This window comes from Alosa sapidissima, chromosome 18 (genome assembly GCF_018492685.1).
Source record: "Alosa sapidissima isolate fAloSap1 chromosome 18, fAloSap1.pri, whole genome shotgun sequence".
NCBI lineage: Eukaryota > Metazoa > Chordata > Actinopteri > Clupeiformes > Clupeidae > Alosa > Alosa sapidissima.
In genome coordinates, this window is record NC_055974.1 from 6270621 (window position 1) to 6289794 (window position 19174).

General features: G+C 45.4%; 11 non-coding genes across 11 annotated transcripts; all 11 read left to right on the top strand.

The window, feature by feature from the left end:
* The first annotated feature begins 859 nt into the window (after window positions 1-859).
* trnas-gcu lies at window positions 860-941 on the top strand. Its single transcript has one exon. It is a non-coding gene; the product is annotated as a tRNA-Ser (tRNA).
* A 130-nt stretch (window positions 942-1071) lies between these two features.
* On the top strand, window positions 1072-1153 carry trnas-gcu. Its single transcript has one exon. It is a non-coding gene; the product is annotated as a tRNA-Ser (tRNA).
* Window positions 1154-1283: 130 nt separating this feature from the next.
* On the top strand, window positions 1284-1365 carry trnas-gcu. The gene has a single exon. It is a non-coding gene; the product is annotated as a tRNA-Ser (tRNA).
* An 875-nt stretch (window positions 1366-2240) lies between these two features.
* Window positions 2241-2322, top strand: trnas-gcu. Its single transcript has one exon. It is a non-coding gene; the product is annotated as a tRNA-Ser (tRNA).
* Window positions 2323-2452: 130 nt separating this feature from the next.
* trnas-gcu lies at window positions 2453-2534 on the top strand. The gene has a single exon. It is a non-coding gene; the product is annotated as a tRNA-Ser (tRNA).
* Window positions 2535-2664: 130 nt separating this feature from the next.
* On the top strand, window positions 2665-2746 carry trnas-gcu. Its single transcript has one exon. It is a non-coding gene; the product is annotated as a tRNA-Ser (tRNA).
* An 875-nt stretch (window positions 2747-3621) lies between these two features.
* Window positions 3622-3703, top strand: trnas-gcu. The gene has a single exon. It is a non-coding gene; the product is annotated as a tRNA-Ser (tRNA).
* A 1299-nt stretch (window positions 3704-5002) lies between these two features.
* On the top strand, window positions 5003-5084 carry trnas-gcu. Its single transcript has one exon. It is a non-coding gene; the product is annotated as a tRNA-Ser (tRNA).
* A 1935-nt stretch (window positions 5085-7019) lies between these two features.
* On the top strand, window positions 7020-7101 carry trnas-gcu. The gene has a single exon. It is a non-coding gene; the product is annotated as a tRNA-Ser (tRNA).
* Window positions 7102-7764: 663 nt separating this feature from the next.
* On the top strand, window positions 7765-7846 carry trnas-gcu. The gene has a single exon. It is a non-coding gene; the product is annotated as a tRNA-Ser (tRNA).
* A 130-nt stretch (window positions 7847-7976) lies between these two features.
* trnas-gcu lies at window positions 7977-8058 on the top strand. Its single transcript has one exon. It is a non-coding gene; the product is annotated as a tRNA-Ser (tRNA).
* The last annotated feature ends 11116 nt before the right edge of the window (window positions 8059-19174 follow it).

Below are 19174 nucleotides of genomic sequence, written 5' to 3' on the forward strand. Positions count from 1 at the left end.
AGATACACTATCATTAAGGGCCATGTTTTCACCTATCTCATAACTGCTACTATATGACTAACATCAAACCTCAGCGCTTTTCTATTGGAAAACTTTCACTCACCGTGAGTCGTTGACGAGGTGGCCGAGTGGTTAAGGCGATGGACTGCTAATCCATTGTGCTCTGCACGCGTGGGTTCGAATCCCATCCTCGCCGATTGCATTTGCAAAGGGTGTCATCTCTTTCCAAAGATACAGTATCGTTAAGGGGCATATTGTGACCTTGTAACTGCTAAAGATAATCAGTAATGTCAAAGCTCAATGCTTTTCCTTTGGAAAACTTTCCACTCATTTTGACTCAGTGACGAGGTGGCCGAGTGGTTATGGCGATGGACTGCTAACACATTGTGCTAGGGATATTTGATGCCCTATCTCACAACTGCCACAAATAAGCAGCAATGTGAAACCTTGATAACTTTCCGTCAGAAAACATTCCACTGAATGTGTCCAGTGACGAGGTGGCCGAGTGGTTAAGGCGATGGACTGCTAATCCATTGTGCTCTGCATGCGTGAGTTCGAATCCCATCCTCGTCGATTGCATTTGCAAATGGTGTCATCTCTTTCCAAAGATACAGTATCGTTAAGGGGCATATTGTGACCTCGTAACTGCTAAAGATAATCAGTAATGTCAAAGCTCAATGCTATTCCTTTGGAAAACTTTCCACGCATTTTGACTCAGTGACGAGGTGGCCGAGTGGTTAAGGCGATGGACTGCTATCGTTAAGGGGCATATTTTGACCTCGTAACTGCTAAAGATAATCAGTAATGTCAAAGCTCAATGCTTTTCCTTTGGAAAACTTTCCACGCATTTCGACTCAGTGACGAGGTGGCCGAGTGGTTAAGGCGATGGACTGCTAATCCATTGTGCTCTGCACGCGTGGGTTCGAATCCCATCCTCGTCGACTCTATTCTTTCCGAAGATACACTATCATTAAGGGCCATGTTTTAACCTATCTCATAACTGCTACTATAGGACTAACATCAAACCTCAGCGCTTTTCTATTGGAAAACTTTCACTCACCGTGAGTCGTTGGCGAGGTGGCCGAGTGGTTAAGGCGATGGACTGCTAATCCATTGTGCTCTGCACGCGTGGGTTCGAATCCCATCCTCGTCGATTCTATTCTTTCCGAAGATACACTATCATTAAGGGCCATGTTTTCACCTATCTCATAACTGCTACTATATGACTAACATCAAACCTCAGCGCTTTTCTATTGGAAAACTTTCACTCACCGTGAGTCGTTGACGAGGTGGCCGAGTGGTTAAGGCGATGGACTGCTAATCCATTGTGCTCTGCACGCGTGGGTTCGAATCCCATCCTCGTCGATTCTATTCTTTCCGAAGATACACTATCATTAAGGGCCATGTTTTCACCTATCTCATAACTGCTACTATAGGACTAACATCAAACCTCAGCGCTTTTCTATTGGAAAACTTTCACTCACCGTGAGTCGTTGACGAGGTGGCCGAGTGATTAAGGCGATGGACTGCTAATCCATTCTGCTCTGCACGCGTGGGTTCGAATCCCATCCTCGTCGATTGCATTTGCAAAGGGTGTCATCTCTTTCCAAAGATACAGTATCGTTAAGGGGCATATTGTGACCTTGTAACTGCTAAAGATAATCAGTAATGTCAAAGCTCAATGCTTTTCCTTTGGAAAACTTTCCACTCATTTTGACTCAGTGACGAGGTGGCCGAGTGGTTATGGCGATGGACTGCTAACACATTGTGCTAGGGATATTTGATGCCCTATCTCACAACTGCCACAAATAAGCAGCAATGTGAAACCTTGATAACTTTCCGTCAGAAAACATTCCACTGAATGTGTCCAGTGACGAGGTGGCCGAGTGGTTAAGGCGATGGACTGCTAATCCATTGTGCTCTGCATGCGTGAGTTCGAATCCCATCCTCGTCGATTGCATTTGCAAATGGTGTCATCTCTTTCCAAAGATACAGTATCGTTAAGGGGCATATTGTGACCTCGTAACTGCTAAAGATAATCAGTAATGTCAAAGCTCAATGCTATTCCTTTGGAAAACTTTCCACGCATTTTGACTCAGTGACGAGGTGGCCGAGTGGTTAAGGCGATGGACTGCTATCGTTAAGGGGCATATTTTGACCTCGTAACTGCTAAAGATAATCAGTAATGTCAAAGCTCAATGCTTTTCCTTTGGAAAACTTTCCACGCATTTCGACTCAGTGACGAGGTGGCCGAGTGGTTAAGGCGATGGACTGCTAATCCATTGTGCTCTGCACGCGTGGGTTCGAATCCCATCCTCGTCGACTCTATTCTTTCCGAAGATACACTATCATTAAGGGCCATGTTTTAACCTATCTCATAACTGCTACTATAGGACTAACATCAAACCTCAGCGCTTTTCTATTGGAAAACTTTCACTCACCGTGAGTCGTTGGCGAGGTGGCCGAGTGGTTAAGGCGATGGACTGCTAATCCATTGTGCTCTGCACGCGTGGGTTCGAATCCCATCCTCGTCGATTCTATTCTTTCCGAAGATACACTATCATTAAGGGCCATGTTTTCACCTATCTCATAACTGCTACTATATGACTAACATCAAACCTCAGCGCTTTTCTATTGGAAAACTTTCACTCACCGTGAGTCGTTGACGAGGTGGCCGAGTGGTTAAGGCGATGGACTGCTAATCCATTGTGCTCTGCACGCGTGGGTTCGAATCCCATCCTCGTCGATTCTATTCTTTCCGAAGATACACTATCATTAAGGGCCATGTTTTCACCTATCTCATAACTGCTACTATAGGACTAACATCAAACCTCAGCGCTTTTCTATTGGAAAACTTTCACTCACCGTGAGTCGTTGACGAGGTGGCCGAGTGATTAAGGCGATGGACTGCTAATCCATTCTGCTCTGCACGCGTGGGTTCGAATCCCATCCTCGTCGATTGCATTTGCAAAGGGTGTCATCTCTTTCCAAAGATACAGTATCGTTAAGGGGCATATTGTGACCTTGTAACTGCTAAAGATAATCAGTAATGTCAAAGCTCAATGCTTTTCCTTTGGAAAACTTTCCACTCATTTTGACTCAGTGACGAGGTGGCCGAGTGGTTATGGCGATGGACTGCTAACACATTGTGCTAGGGATATTTGATGCCCTATCTCACAACTGCCACAAATAAGCAGCAATGTGAAACCTTGATAACTTTCCGTCAGAAAACATTCCACTGAATGTGTCCAGTGACGAGGTGGCCGAGTGGTTAAGGCGATGGACTGCTAATCCATTGTGCTCTGCACGCGTGAGTTCGAATCCCATCCTCGTCGATTGCATTTGCAAATGGTGTCATCTCTTTCCAAAGATACAGTATCGTTAAGGGGCATATTGTGACCTCGTAACTGCTAAAGATAATCAGTAATGTCAAAGCTCAATGCTATTCCTTTGGAAAACTTTCCACGCATTTTGACTCAGTGACGAGGTGGCCGAGTGGTTAAGGCGATGGACTGCTATCGTTAAGGGGCATATTTTGACCTCGTAACTGCTAAAGATAATCAGTAATGTCAAAGCTCAATGCTTTTCCTTTGGAAAACTTTCCACGCATTTCAACTCAGTGACGAGGTGGCCGAGTGGTTAAGGCGATGGACTGCTAATCCATTGTGCTCTGCACGCGTGGGTTCGAATCCCATCCTCGTCGATTCTATTCTTTCCGAAGATACACTATCATTAAGGGCCATGTTTTAACCTATCTCATAACTGCTACTATAGGACTAACATCAAACCTCAGCGCTTTTCTATTGGAAAACTTTCACTCACAGAGAGTCGTTGACGAGGTGGCCGAGTGGTTAAGGCGATGGACTGCTAATCCATTGTGCTCTGCACGCGTGTGTTCGAATCCCATCCTCGTCGATTCTATTCTTTCCGAAGATACACTATCATTAAGGGCCATGTTTTCACCTATCTCATAACTGCTACTATATGACTAACATCAAACCTCAGCGCTTTTCTATTGGAAAACTTTCCCTCACCGTGAGTCGTTGACGAGGTGGCCGAGTGGTTAAGGCGATGGACTGCTAATCTATTGTGCTCTGCACGCGTGGGTTCGAATCCCATCCTTGTCGATTCTATTCTTTCCGAAGATACACTATCATTAAGGGCCATGTTTTCACCTATCTCATAACTGCTACTATATGACTAACATCAAACCTCAGCGCTTTTCTATTGGAAAACTTTCACTCACCGTGAGTCGTTGATGAGGTGGCCGAGTGGTTAAGGCGATGGACTGCTAATCCATTCTGCTCTGCACGCGTGGGTTCGAATCCCATCCTCGTCGATTGCATTTGCAAAGGGTGTCATCTCTTTCCAAAGATACAGTATCGTTAAGGGGCATATTGTGACCTTGTAACTGCTAAAGATAATCAGTAATGTCAAAGCTCAATGCTTTTCCTTTGGAAAACTTTCCACTCATTTTGACTCAGTGACGAGGTGGCCGAGTGGTTATGGCGATGGACTGCTAACACATTGTGCTAGGGATATTTGATGCCCTATCTCACAACTGCCACAAATAAGCAGCAATGTGAAACCTTGATAACTTTCCGTCAGAAAACATTCCACTGAATGTGTCCAGTGACGAGGTGGCCGAGTGGTTAAGGCGATGGACTGCTAATCCATTGTGCTCTGCACGCGTGAGTTCGAATCCCATCCTCGTCGATTGCATTTGCAAATGGTGTCATCTCTTTCCAAAGATACAGTATCGTTAAGGGGCATATTGTGACCTCGTAACTGCTAAAGATAATCAGTAATGTCAAAGCTCAATGCTATTCCTTTGGAAAACTTTCCACGCATTTTGACTCAGTGACGAGGTGGCCGAGTGGTTAAGGCGATGGACTGCTATCGTTAAGGGGCATATTTTGACCTCGTAACTGCTAAAGATAATCAGTAATGTCAAAGCTCAATGCTTTTCCTTTGGAAAACTTTCCACGCATTTCGACTCAGTGACGAGGTGGCCGAGTGGTTAAGGCGATGGACTGCTAATCCATTGTGCTCTGCACGCGTGGGTTCGAATCCCATCCTCGTCGATTCTATTCTTTCCGAAGATACACTATCATTAAGGGCCATGTTTTAACCTATCTCATAACTGCTACTATAGGACTAACATCAAACCTCAGCGCTTTTCTATTGGAAAACTTTCACTCACCGTGAGTCGTTGACGAGGTGGCCGAGTGGTTAAGGCGATGGACTGCTAATCCATTGTGCTCTGCACGCGTGTGTTCGAATCCCATCCTCGTCGATTCTATTCTTTCCGAAGATACACTATCATTAAGGGCCATGTTTTCACCTATCTCATAACTGCTACTATATGACTAACATCAAACCTCAGCGCTTTTCTATTGGAAAACTTTCACTCACCGTGAGTCGTTGACGAGGTGGCCGAGTGGTTAAGGCGATGGATTGCTAATCCATTGTGCTCTGCACGCGTGGGTTCGAATCCCATCCTTGTCGATTCTATTCTTTCCGAAGATACACTATCATTAAGGGCCATGTTTTCACCTATCTCATAACTGCTACTATATGACTAACATCAAACCTCAGCGCTTTTCTATTGGAAAACTTTCACTCACCGTGAGTCGTTGACGAGGTGGCCGAGTGGTTAAGGCGATGGACTGCTAATCCATTCTGCTCTGCACGCGTGGGTTCGAATCCCATCCTCGTCGATTGCATTTGCAAAGGGTGTCATCTCTTTCCAAAGATACAGTATCGTTAAGGGGCATATTGTGACCTTGTAACTGCTAAAGATAATCAGTAATGTCAAAGCTCAATGCTTTTCCTTTGGAAAACTTTCCACTCATTTTGACTCAGTGACGAGGTGGCCGAGTGGTTATGGCGATGGACTGCTAACACATTGTGCTAGGGATATTTGATGCCCTATCTCACAACTGCCACAAATAAGCAGCAATGTGAAACCTTGATAACTTTCCGTCAGAAAACATTCCACTGAATGTGTCCAGTGACGAGGTGGCCGAGTGGTTAAGGCGATGGACTGCTAATCCATTGTGCTCTGCACGCGTGAGTTCGAATCCCATCCTCGTCGATTGCATTTGCAAAGGGTGTCATCTCTTTCCAAAGATACAGTATCGTTAAGGGGCATATTGTGACCTCGTAACTGCTAAAGATAATCAGTAATGTCAAAGCTCAATGCTATTCCTTTGGAAAACTTTCCACGCATTTTGACTCAGTGACGAGGTGGCCGAGTGGTTAAGGCGATGGACTGCTATCGTTAAGGGGCATATTTTGACCTCGTAACTGCTAAAGATAATCAGTAATGTCAAAGCTCAATGCTTTTCCTTTGGAAAACTTTCCACGCATTTCGACTCAGTGACGAGGTGGCCGAGTGCTTAAGGCGATGGACTGCTAATCCATTGTGCTCTGCACGCGTGGGTTCGAATCCCATCCTCGTCGATTCTATTCTTTCCGAAGATACACTATCATTAAGGGCCATGTTTTAACCTATCTCATAACTGCTACTATAGGACTAACATCAAACCTCAGCGCTTTTCTATTGGAAAACTTTCACTCACCGTGAGTCGTTGACGAGGTGGCCGAGTGGTTAAGGCGATGGACTGCTAATCCATTGTGCTCTGCACGCGTGTGTTCGAATCCCATCCTCGTCGATTCTATTCTTTCCGAAGATACACTATCATTAAGGGCCATGTTTTCACCTATCTCATAACTGCTACTATATGACTAACATCAAACCTCAGCGCTTTTCTATTGGAAAACTTTCACTCACCGTGAGTCGTTGACGAGGTGGCCGAGTGGTTAAGGCGATGGACTGCTAATCCATTGTGCTCTGCACGCGTGGGTTCGAATCCCATCCTCGTCTATTCTATTCTTTCCGAAGATACACTATCATTAAGGGCCATGTTTTCACCTATCTCATAACTGCTACTGTATGACTAACATCAAACCTCAGCGCTTTTCTATTGGAAAACTTTCACTCACCGTGAGTCGTTGACGAGGTGGCCGAGTGGTTAAGGCGATGGACTGCTAATCCATTGTGCTCTGCACGCGTGGGTTCGAATCCCATCCTCGTCGATTGCATTTGCAAAGGGTGTCATCTCTTTCCAAAGATACAGTATCGTTAAGGGGCATATTGTGACCTTGTAACTGCTAAAGATAATCAGTAATGTCAAAGCTCAATGCTTTTCCTTTGGAAAACTTTCCACTCATTTTGACTCAGTGACGAGGTGGCCGAGTGGTTATGGCGATGGACTGCTAACACATTGTGCTAGGGATATTTGATGCCCTATCTCACAACTGCCACAAATAAGCAGCAATGTGAAACCTTGATAACTTTCCGTCAGAAAACATTCCACTGAATGTGTCCAGTGACGAGGTGGCCGAGTGGTTAAGGCGATGGACTGCTAATCCATTGTGCTCTGCACGCGTGAGTTCGAATCCCATCCTCGTCGATTGCATTTGCAAATGGTGTCATCTCTTTCCAAAGATACAGTATCGTTAAGGGGCATATTGTGACCTCGTAACTGCTAAAGATAATCAGTAATGTCAAAGCTCAATGCTATTCCTTTGGAAAACTTTCCACGCATTTTGACTCAGTGACGAGGTGGCCAAGTGGTTAAGGCGATGGACTGCTATCGTTAAGGGGCATATTTTGACCTCGTAACTGCTAAAGATAATCAGTAATGTCAAAGCTCAATGCTTTTCCTTTGGAAAACTTTCCACGCATTTCGACTCAGTGACGAGGTGGCCGAGTGGTTAAGGCGATGGACTGCTAATCCATTGTGCTCTGCACGCGTGGGTTCGAATCCCATCCTCGTCGATTCTATTCTTTCCGAAGATACACTATCATTAAGGGCCATGTTTTAACCTATCTCATAACTGCTACTATAGGACTAACATCAAACCTCAGCGCTTTTCTATTGGAAAACTTTCACTCACCGTGAGTCGTTGACGAGGTGGCCGAGTGGTTAAGGCGATGGACTGCTAATCCATTGTGCTCTGCACGCGTGGGTTCGAATCCCATCCTCGTCGATTCTATTCTTTCCGAAGATACACTATCATTAAGGGCCATGTTTTCACCTATCTCATAACTGCTACTATAGGACTAACATCAAACCTCAGCGCTTTTCTATTGGAAAACTTTCACTCACCGTGAGTCGTTGACGAGGTGGCCGAGTGGTTAAGGCGATGGACTGCTAATCCATTCTGCTCTGCACGCGTGGGTTCGAATCCCATCCTCGTCGATTGCATTTGCAAAGGGTGTCATCTCTTTCCAAAGATACAGTATCGTTAAGGGGCATATTGTGACCTTGTAACTGCTAAAGATAATCAGTAATGTCAAAGCTCAATGCTTTTCCTTTGGAAAACTTTCCACTCATTTTGACTCAGTGACGAGGTGGCCGAGTGGTTATGGCGATGGACTGCTATCGTTAAGGGGCATATTTTGACCTCGTAACTGCTAAAGATAATCAGTAATGTCAAAGCTCAATGCTTTTCCTTTGGAAAACTTTCCACGCATTTCGACTCAGTGACGAGGTGGCCGAGTGCTTAAGGCGATGGACTGCTAATCCATTGTGCTCTGCACGCGTGGGTTCGAATCCCATCCTCGTCGATTCTATTCTTTCCGAAGATACACTATCATTAAGGGCCATGTTTTCACCTATCTCATAACTGCTACTATATAATGACTAACATCAAACCTCAGCGCTTTTCTATTGGAAAACTTTCACTCACCGTGAGTCGTTGACGAGGTATGGACTGCTCTAAGAAGTCCTAACAAGTCCTAACAAAGTCCTAACAATTCCTAACAAAGTCCTAACAATTCCTAACAAGTCCTAACCGTTACTTACAACTCCTAACAACTCCTAACAGAATCCTAACAAGTCCTAACAACAGCGGGGCAAAAGAGCCAATCGTATGCTTCGAAACAGTTGCCGTTCCAAGGGGGCAAAAGAGCCAATCATATGCGTCGAAACAGTTTACCGCTCCAGGGGGGCGGGCGCCATCTCTCGAGCGCACAGTGTTCTGATAGGTGACTGACGGAGACGATACAGTTCATCCTCAGGTAACTTTATTTACCAGCGGCGAATATCTCTCGACACTAAAAGTAAGTAGAACTTACTAAAATTATGTAAATCACCAAAGTGAAATCGTAAAAGTATGTGGTGTGTTTGTAAATAGTAACTTTTGTTAAAAATGCGTCAGCCAAATGTAATGTAATAGTTCTGCTGTGACAAAATGTTGGATGTTTTTCGTGTTTGGACGGTCACAAAACCTTAAGGGATAACACGTATCGCTATGTTAATTAGTTTCTTTACTGAACGTTTTTACGTGTCTGTCCTGTGTCCATCAAACTTGATAAGACGGTGACAAAACCTCAAAGGTTTATCGATATGTTAATTATTTCTTTACTGAATGCTTTTAACTGTCTTTTGCGTGTCTGTCTTGTGTCCATGAAACTATACTAAAACAGAGATGCTCAGTTTTGTGTAAACTTGTTTCAAGACGCGGTAACGGTTACGTGAAATGTCGCTGCTAATTTTGGTCTAAATTTAGCCCATGTGACGTCATCAGTTACCACCGCGCTCTTTGAAGAACCGCGCTAAACAAGATTCTAAATGCTTTGATATTGATATTACTACTGTATGATATACCTTCTGTATGTAGCATCCCTGATGATAGTTCCTCAAACTTGACTTATAAGGGAAATGGAGGGAGTTCATTGGTTCATAATTTTATCAGTAGCTGTGATGTTGTAGCTTAATTTCCTATCTGTCTATCTGTCTGTGCATGTAGGCCTACATGTTGCCTAACAGCCTAATGACTGCCTCTTGTCCTATAGAGATGCCAAAGGAAGGAAAGCCAGATTCATTCTGGGCTGGCGTCATGATCCTGTTTGCCCAGGGGAAATATACATTTTCCACTGGCCAGAGACCTGGAAGCAGACGTTGGAAGGCAGCGATAGAGAGGATAAAGAGTTGTCCCTTGACCCCTCTATTTGGTCTAACTGTCAGAAAAACAGACATTTTTGGGAAAAAGATCCCCTGCAAATGTGGCTACCATGATGTAAGTAATGTCATTGAATCCTTAAACATATGATGTGAGATAAAGATGCTGACAAATGCTTCCTATACAGCTGTTCCCCATGGCTGGTGCTTCGTTGTATGTGCTTGATTCTCCAAATTACTTGTTTTGATGCAGAGTTTTGTGTGATTTAGAGGATAAGAGGATATAGAGAGTAAATACAAAATATTGTTTTCCCCCAGTCAGGACAGCAGACAGGGACCGCAGCAGGTCCACAGCAAACAGGGACCGCAGCAGGTCCACAGCAAACAGGGACCGCAGCAGGTCCACAGCAGACAGGGACCGCAGCAGGTCCACAGCAGACAGGGACTGGCGGAACTTTTATGACATGCTCCCTTTGTGCTCAGGAAGTGCTCTCTGACCAGTTTACTCAGCACCTGTCAGACTTCCATGTCCAGGAGCAGTGTGAGCACTGCGGCACAAAGGCCAAGGGAGCTGTCGGGTTATCAGAGCACCTTGAGAAGTGTAATGTCTTAAATTCTCCAACAGACCTCCCAAACATTTCTCCTCCAACCCCTTCAGCCCGTCCTTCCACTACCCTAGCCCAAGAGACACCGACACCATTCGTCTCTCCCCGAGATGCTCCAGCTCCAGTCTGCCTCACAGCCCAGGAGACGACACCAACCATCCGTCTCCAAGTTGCTCCTGCCCCTTCCACACTATTTGAGATGGCACCAGCGACTCAGAGTGGCACACCACTTCTTTCTTCTCCTGCTCCTGCTCTTCCACCAGCAGCACCAGGGCTCCCAGTCCCTCTGCACTTTCCAGAGGTAAGTCGGGCCAGGTTTTTGCCAAAGCCGTTCCTCCGGGTCATCAAGCCAGGTGATCGGGAGTGGATTGCCCACATCCTCTATGACGCGAGTGGGCAGCTGAGACAGGATGTCAGGCAGAATTGGCACCACCCCCCAAGCCCAATCAGATCTGTGGCACCTCCAAACCCACATTATTACTTTCGGCAGAGGATGTTCCTGTGGGCACCAATGCGCATGTGGGGCATCCCTCTGAAATGCACTCAATGCAACCGAAAGATGCACCACTCTGGCATTTACACCAAGGTCAGAGAGGTCATTGATGTGGACAGCAAATATTATTTAATAGGGGGAGATTACCCAAGGTGCAGCCAGTGCAAACTACCTGTCTGTCCTTGGAGTAGTGATATTTTAAAGCAACTGGACCCCTCTAACCGCAACAAATTCCCTGCTGTGTTGACTACACATTTGGCACTGGACAGAAAATGTGTGACACTTTTGCGTCCTAGAACAGCAGGGAATAGCTCCAGTTACCTGCAGCAGGCCTTTCAAGAGGCACACAGTGAGGAGTGGGCTAGGAGATCAATTGACTATTTCACAGATTGTGAAATTCACAAAAGATCCTGCCTGAAGCAGTCCCAGGCTGTTTATCCCCCGCCACCACCTTTCTCTCCCTTGCCCCTGGCCCAGTGGTTCGAGACAGTGCATGCCAACGATGTAGTCGGTCACCTTGATGAACTCAAAGGTGTCATCACGTCAACGTTTGGCAGAATTCTAAAGCTCGATTCCACTAAGAAGGTAAATGTAAACCTATTTAAGCTTGAGCTAATTTGTTTTTTTATTGTTGGATAAGAAAACATGTGCTAATGATGTATATATAGCTGGGAGTTTTTCCTTGCCACAGTTGCCATATGGCGTGCTTGTGGGGGGTAAGAGGGTTAAGGCTGCCAGTCTTATGACGTCATTTTCTATATTTTTGATATGTTGCTGAGCATATCATAAACAGCAAAGAAAAGTGATTGATAATGACTGACTGACTACTATTGTGTTACATGCTTCAAATGTAAAGCACTTTGAGCTGCATTCTGTGTATGAAAGGTGCTATACAAATAAAGCTTTATTATTTATTATTATTATTATTATACTTTTGTTATAACATAGGTGACCAAAAAACTGGCTGGGGGGATTGAGGACACGGCAACATGGATGTCCAATGTGGGGAACGAGTATGGTCAGATCCTCAACTCTGTCCTCACAACCGGCGAGGGGGCTGGGCTGGATGACCTGTGCCAAGGGATCGTCCAACGGTACAGGGATGCTGGTGAGCCACAGCCAGACGCCATCTATGTGGATAGAGACTGTTGCAGTGACAGAGGTAGGTTACCTGTAGTTTGTGTTGATGTTTTTTTGCCAAATTAAGGCAGTTGGTGACACTCTGACTACAAACCAAAAAAATGTATATTCATGATCTTGTGAATTTACACAGGAGTGAGCCCAGTTCTCCATTGGTTTCGGCCATGGACGTCCACTGTGCGGTTGGATGTGTTCCACTTTATGAGGCGATTCACCAACGGTCTCACCACGGAACACCATCCATTGTACGGTACGTTCTGCTCCAAATTGTCCACTTGCATTTTTGAGTGGGATGACCAGGACGTCCGTCATCTGAAAGAGGCAAAGCGGTCAGAGCTGAGGCAAAAACATCAGGGCCACGAGCCAACAGATGCCCAGGTGTTGGCAAGCATCAGCTCTAAAGAGCTAGCCAAGCACTGCCGCAGGAAAACCCGGGGAGTGGAGGAGACCCGTGCCCTCATCAAAAGTCTTCTTGACTCAATGTGGCACCTTGTGGACGGCACTGGGCTGCACCTCATCAACCACGAGCGCATGTCTCGAGTGTGGGAGGTACAGCAAAAGCACCTTGCCTGCATCCAGGATCCACCAGGAGTGCAGCTTTACACTAACATAGGGTCAGGGCTGGAGAAAGGAGAGAAGACACTGGATGTGCTTAGATGCGGCAGAGGGTCCTCCTCTCTGGAAAGCTTCCATAAGCACCAATGTGCTTTCATTCCAGGCATGTTAAAACCTCACACACATTTGGTATATTTCCCTATTGAATGTTGACATAATATTGTTGTAATTTTCTGTAATCAGTGATCCTGTTTTTTGTTTCATCAGGGTGGAGATGCAATGCATTGCACACTCAGATGTACATGCTTGAGGGGGTGTCAAGGTGGAATTTGAACCGTTCAGCACAAGCACTTTGTATGACTGAGACATCCAGGACAAAGATTTATAACATCCGTTTGATGTCCAATGTCAATGCGCTCAGCAGCAAAGTCTTGGGAAAACCTCTTCTCCCAGAGTTTATCCCCCCTGGGAAACCTACCGGTAAGAAAAGTCTGCTGTTGATGATGATCAAACCTATATTGTGACATGGTAGGCAAGTAAACAATCAATCAATCAATCATTTTTCCCTTGGTGAATACTTATTGCAGGAGAGCGTATTGCGGTAGAGTACCTTCTGGCACAGTCCAACAGAGGAAATCTTCTGAGCCAGCAGTTTGGTATTGGTGACATCCTGCCTGAGATCTTGGATGAAGACCTCGAGGACGAATGTCCTGATGTGACCGTACCACAGGCTCATGACCTCACATTGCAGGTAATATTATGTCAACAGTATATCAGACATCAAAAGAATATCGGAAAACTAATAAACATTTCATTTTTAATGTACAACAGACATAACAAACCATTAAAAGATTATTTATTCTTTATTATGTATTATTATTATTATTATTTATTCTTTATTCTATGTATTCTTTTATTAATCACCTCAGCAATATGTAAGCGGTGGCCCCAGGCCCGGGCCAGATCCCAGGTCCCCATTGGAGGAGAGTGATGCCTCTGCTGGGCCCGTCTACTCCCCATTGGAGGAGAGTGATGCCTCTGCTGGGCCCGTCTACTCCCCATTGGGGGAGAGTGATGCCTCTGCTGGGCCCGTCTACTCCCAATTGGGGGAGAGTGATGCCTCTGCGAGCGATGCCTCTACCAGGCCTGTCCTCACCCCATTGGGGGAGAGTGATGCCTCTGCGAGCGATGCCTCTACCAGGCCTGTCCTCACCCCATTTGAGGAGAGTGGGCTTGTCACTCCAGCTCCGGTAAAGTGGATAATGTTTCACCATTGGAAATGTGGGCTTCTTTACATTTGCTCTTGTACCAGATGTTTGAAATCGGTTTTATTGTTTCAATTATTGTAACAGGACACTAGGTGTGATGCCAGAGGGATTCCTGGATGGGAGGCAGTTGATGCCTTGGCAGGTTACCTGGTTGGGCTTAACCGGACAATAACAGCACTCTCCAATGCTGAAGTGGCAGAGATTTTGAGGTTATACTCACATCTAAATATCTTCGACCAGACCCCCACCAGAAAAAAAACAGCTTTGCCAGGACCTTGGAGGGCTTCAAGAAAGCGCAGTGGCTCTGCTCCAGGCCAGCAGGCAGCTGAGAGGTATCTACATCTCATATAGCTGTATTCTTTAGCATTTGTATCAGTATATTTATGTCAATATGTGAACATGCATATATGATGAGCATTATGTGATCTGGTCATCTATTTGTAGATTGTTCATGGTCCATGGTCAGGCTGCGCACAGACCAGACCACAACAGAATTTCAGAGTGCGTTGCTCTCAAGCTGTACAAAGAGTACAAGGAAGCCAGAAACAGGCCAAAGGACAATAAAGGGAGGACATTTGCCATACCCCAGTCCATTGTCATGGCGTACTCCCACATCAAGCAGCTAGTTGAGGACTGCAAAGAGATCACAGACAGGAGTGACCTGGTACTTGTAAACATAAACAACACCACAGTGTGCTCCTGGTGAGTTCATATTTAATATCTTCATAAATTGATTGAATTGGATACTTGAGCAAAATGTTTAACAATTAACACACTGAAAAATGTACTTTACTTATTAAATTGTGTGTTTTGTTTTCTGTCTTTGCAGGCTGCATGATCGCCAAAAGAGAACTGAACGGGATTCTTTACTGCAGGGCGTGCAGCTTCCACAGCAGATTGCCGTGGCTAAAAAATCCCTCCTGGAGGCTCGTGACCTACCATCACAGCCAGTTCAGCATGGACACACTCTTTTGGAGTTCCAGGAGCCTGAGAACCGTGAGGGTGATGCAATAATCCGCTAGCACCATTCCAGAACACCTGTACCACTGTCCGCCAGTGCCATTCCACACACAGGTGGGGGAGACGCAGCTATTTCCAAGCACGATGCTGCTTCCTCACAAAATAGCTGTATGGAGGGCTGGTCCTCTACCTTCCAGCCATCCCCAACACACTACCAGAGCTGGACTTCTTTTCTTCAGGCACCCCTGGAACAAGCCCAGGAGTGCTCGTCTGCCTATCAGCTGCCCCCAGCTCACACTCAAGGCTGGTCTTCTCACCAGGCACCCCTGGCACACTCTCATGTTTGGTCCTCCACCCACCCACCACTCTCAGGATCCACCCAGGGCTGGTCTGCCACCCACCCACAACCCTCAGCATCCACCCACGGACCACCACCCTCAGCATCCACCCAGGGCTGGTCCTTCAACCAGGGCTGGCCTGCAACCCACCCACAACCCTCAGCATCCTCCCAGGGCTGGCCTGCCACCCACCCACAACCCTCAGCATCCTCCCAGGGCTGGTCATCCACCCCCTCCTGTCCTGACCAACCTAGGTTCCCTCACCAAGCACTAGATCCCTTTAATCGCCAGCGTGAATGGCGATTACACAAGGCAGCCCTTGAGAACCAGGAGCGAGTGAGGAAAGGTGAGCCCCCAAAGAAGAGAAAGGCAAAAGAGAGCTACCACTATGAGTGTAAGATGTGTGGTCAGCCAAAATCAAAGCGAACTGGACACTCACAGGTTCGTGGCAAATGGTACTGCCCTGCATCTGGACAGACCCTTGAGGAGTGGAGAAGCTCTTTGTAAATACCCCAAATACATTCTTTTTTATTAATATTTTTGCCAATAATATTTTGTATTTATTTTAAGAAAATATGTTCACATTCACTGTTCAAACAATTTTCAAAGAAAAAAAGTATATTTGCTGTTGCAAATAGAAAAAAATAATTAGTTGCTGTTGCAACTATTTTTAAAAAACAAAAAACATAGGATAGTTGCTGATGCAACTATTTGCAAAAAAAAAAGAAAAGAAAAAACAAAAAAAAAAAAACACAACTCTTGTGGTGTAACAGTAACACGTCCATCCTTTGGGTGGGAGACTCCAGGTGCAAATCCTGGCAAGAGTGTGCAACTTGTTGGCCCAATCAGTATTTAATTAAAAAAACATTTTATCTGCATTTTCTCCTTCTTTACTCATTGTTATTACTAGATGTACTGTATAGCGGTACAAAATATGACTGCCGCTCAGCCCTGTACATCCTGTACAACGAAAATAAATTGCACTTGTTATTATTATCATAACAAAGCATTATTATTCATACCAATCTTATTTGTATCTGTTATTCAAAAATAAATTGCACTTGTTATTATTATCATAACAAAGCATTATTATTATTATTATATGCATTGTATCTGTAAGCGTTATTTTACAGATTCATAGCAATTTTTAATAGTTTGTATTAATTGAGACATGTTCCAATCGGGGATCGAACCGGCGACTTTCTCATTTTTCCTCTCTTTTTTTTCTTCTCTTCCCCCCTTTCCCCCCCTTTTTTCCTTTTTCTTTCCCCCTCCTAGCAGTCCCTTTTTCCCCTCGCTCGTGAGTCGTTGACGAGGTATGGACTGCTCTAAGAAGTCCTAACAAGTCCTAACAAAGTCCTAACAATTCCTAACAAAGTCCTAACAATTCCTAACAAGTCCTAACCGTTACTTACAACTCCTAACAACTCCTAACAGAATCCTAACAAGTCCTAACAACAGCGGGGCAAAAGAGCCAATCGTATGCTTCGAAACAGTTGCCGTTCCAAGGGGGCAAAAGAGCCAATCATATGCGTCGAAACAGTTTACCGCTCCAGGGGGGCGGGCGCCATCTCTCGAGCGCACAGTGTTCTGATAGGTGACTGACGGAGACGATACAGTTCATCCTCAGGTAACTTTATTTACCAGCGGCGAATATCTCTCGACACTAAAAGTAAGTAGAACTTACTAAAATTATGTAAATCACCAAAGTGAAATCGTAAAAGTATGTGGTGTGTTTGTAAATAGTAACTTTTGTTAAAAATGCGTCAGCCAAATGTAATGTAATAGTTCTGCTGTGACAAAATGTTGGATGTTTTTCGTGTTTGGACGGTCACAAAACCTTAAGGGATAACACGTATCGCTATGTTAATTAGTTTCTTTACTGAACGTTTTTACGTGTCTGTCCTGTGTCCATCAAACTTGATAAGACGGTGACAAAACCTCAAAGGTTTATCGATATGTTAATTATTTCTTTACTGAATGCTTTTAACTGTCTTTTGCGTGTCTGTCTTGTGTCCATGAAACTATACTAAAACAGAGATGCTCAGTTTTGTGTAAACTTGTTTCAAGACGCGGTAACGGTTACGTGAAATGTCGCTGCTAATTTTGGTCTAAATTTAGCCCATGTGACGTCATCAGTTACCACCGCGCTCTTTGAAGAACCGCGCTAAACAAGATTCTAAATGCTTTGATATCGATATTACTACTGTATGATATACCTTCTGTATGTAGCATCCCTGATGATAGTTCCTCAAACTTGACTTATAAGGGAAATGGAGGGAGTTCATTGGTTCATAATTTTATCAGTAGCTGTGATGTTGTAGCTTAATTTCCTATCTGTCTATCTGTCTGTGCATGTAGGCCTACATGTTGCCTAACAGCCTAATGACTGCCTCTTGTCCTATAGAGATGCCAAAGGAAGGAAAGCCAGATTCATTCTGGGCTGGCGTCATGATCCTGTTTGCCCAGGGGAAATATACATTTTCCACTGGCCAGAGACCTGGAAGCAGACGTTGGAAGGCAGCGATAGAGAGGATAAAGAGTTGTCCCTTGACCCCTCTATTTGGTCTAACTGTCAGAAAAACAGACATTTTTGGGAAAAAGATCCCCTGCAAATGTGGCTACCATGATGTAAGTAATGTCATTGAATCCTTAAACATATGATGTGAGATAAAGATGCTGACAAATGCTTCCTATACAGCTGTTCCCCATGGCAGGTGCTTCGTTGTATGTGCTTGATTCTCCAAATTACTTGTTTTGATGCAGAGTTTTGTGTGATTTAGAGGATAAGAGGATATAGAGAGTAAATGCAAAATATTGTTTTCCCCCAGTCAGGACAGCAGACAGGGACCGCAGCAGGTCCACAGCAAACAGGGACCGCAGCAGGTCCACAGCAGACAGGGACCGCAGCAGGTCCACAGCAAACAGGGACCGCAGCAGGTCCACAGCAGACAGGGACCGCAGCAGGTCCACAGCAGACAGGGACTGGCGGAACTTTTATGACATGCTCCCTTTGTGCTCAGGAAGTGCTCTCTGACCAGTTTACTCAGCACCTGTCAGACTTCCATGTCCAGGAGCAGTGTGAGCACTGCGGCACAAAGGCCAAGGGAGCTGTCGGGTTATCAGAGCACCTTGAGAAGTGTAATGTCTTAAATTCTCCAACAGACCTCCCAAACATTTCTCCTCCAACCCCTTCAGCCCGTCCTTCCACTACCCTAGCCCAAGAGACACTGACACCATTCGTCTCTCCCCGAGATGCTCCAGCTCCAGTCTGCCTCACAGCCCAGGAGACGACACCAACCATCCGTCTCCAAGTTGCTCCTGCCCCTTCCACACTATTTGAGATGGCACCAGCGACTCAGAGTGGCACACCACTTCTTTCTTCTCCTGCTCCTGCTCTTCCACCAGCAGCACCAGGGCTCCCAGTCCCTCTGCACTTTCCAGAGGTAAGTCGGGCCAGGTTTTTGCCAAAGCCGTTCCTCCGGGTCATCAAGCCAGGTGATCGGGAGTGGATTGCCCACATCCTCTATGACGCGAGTGGGCAGCTGAGACAGGATGTCAGGCAGAATTGGCACCACCCCCCAAGCCCAATCAGATCTGTGGCACCTCCAAACCCACATTATTACTTTCGGCAGAGGATGTTCCTGTGGGCACCAATGCGCATGTGGGGCATCCCTCTGAAATGCACTCAATGCAACCGAAAGATGCACCACTCTGGCATTTACACCAAGGTCAGAGAGGTCATTGATGTGGACAGCAAATATTATTTAATAGGGGGAGATTACCCAAGGTGCAGCCAGTGCAAACTACCTGTCTGTCCTTGGAGTAGTGATATTTTAAA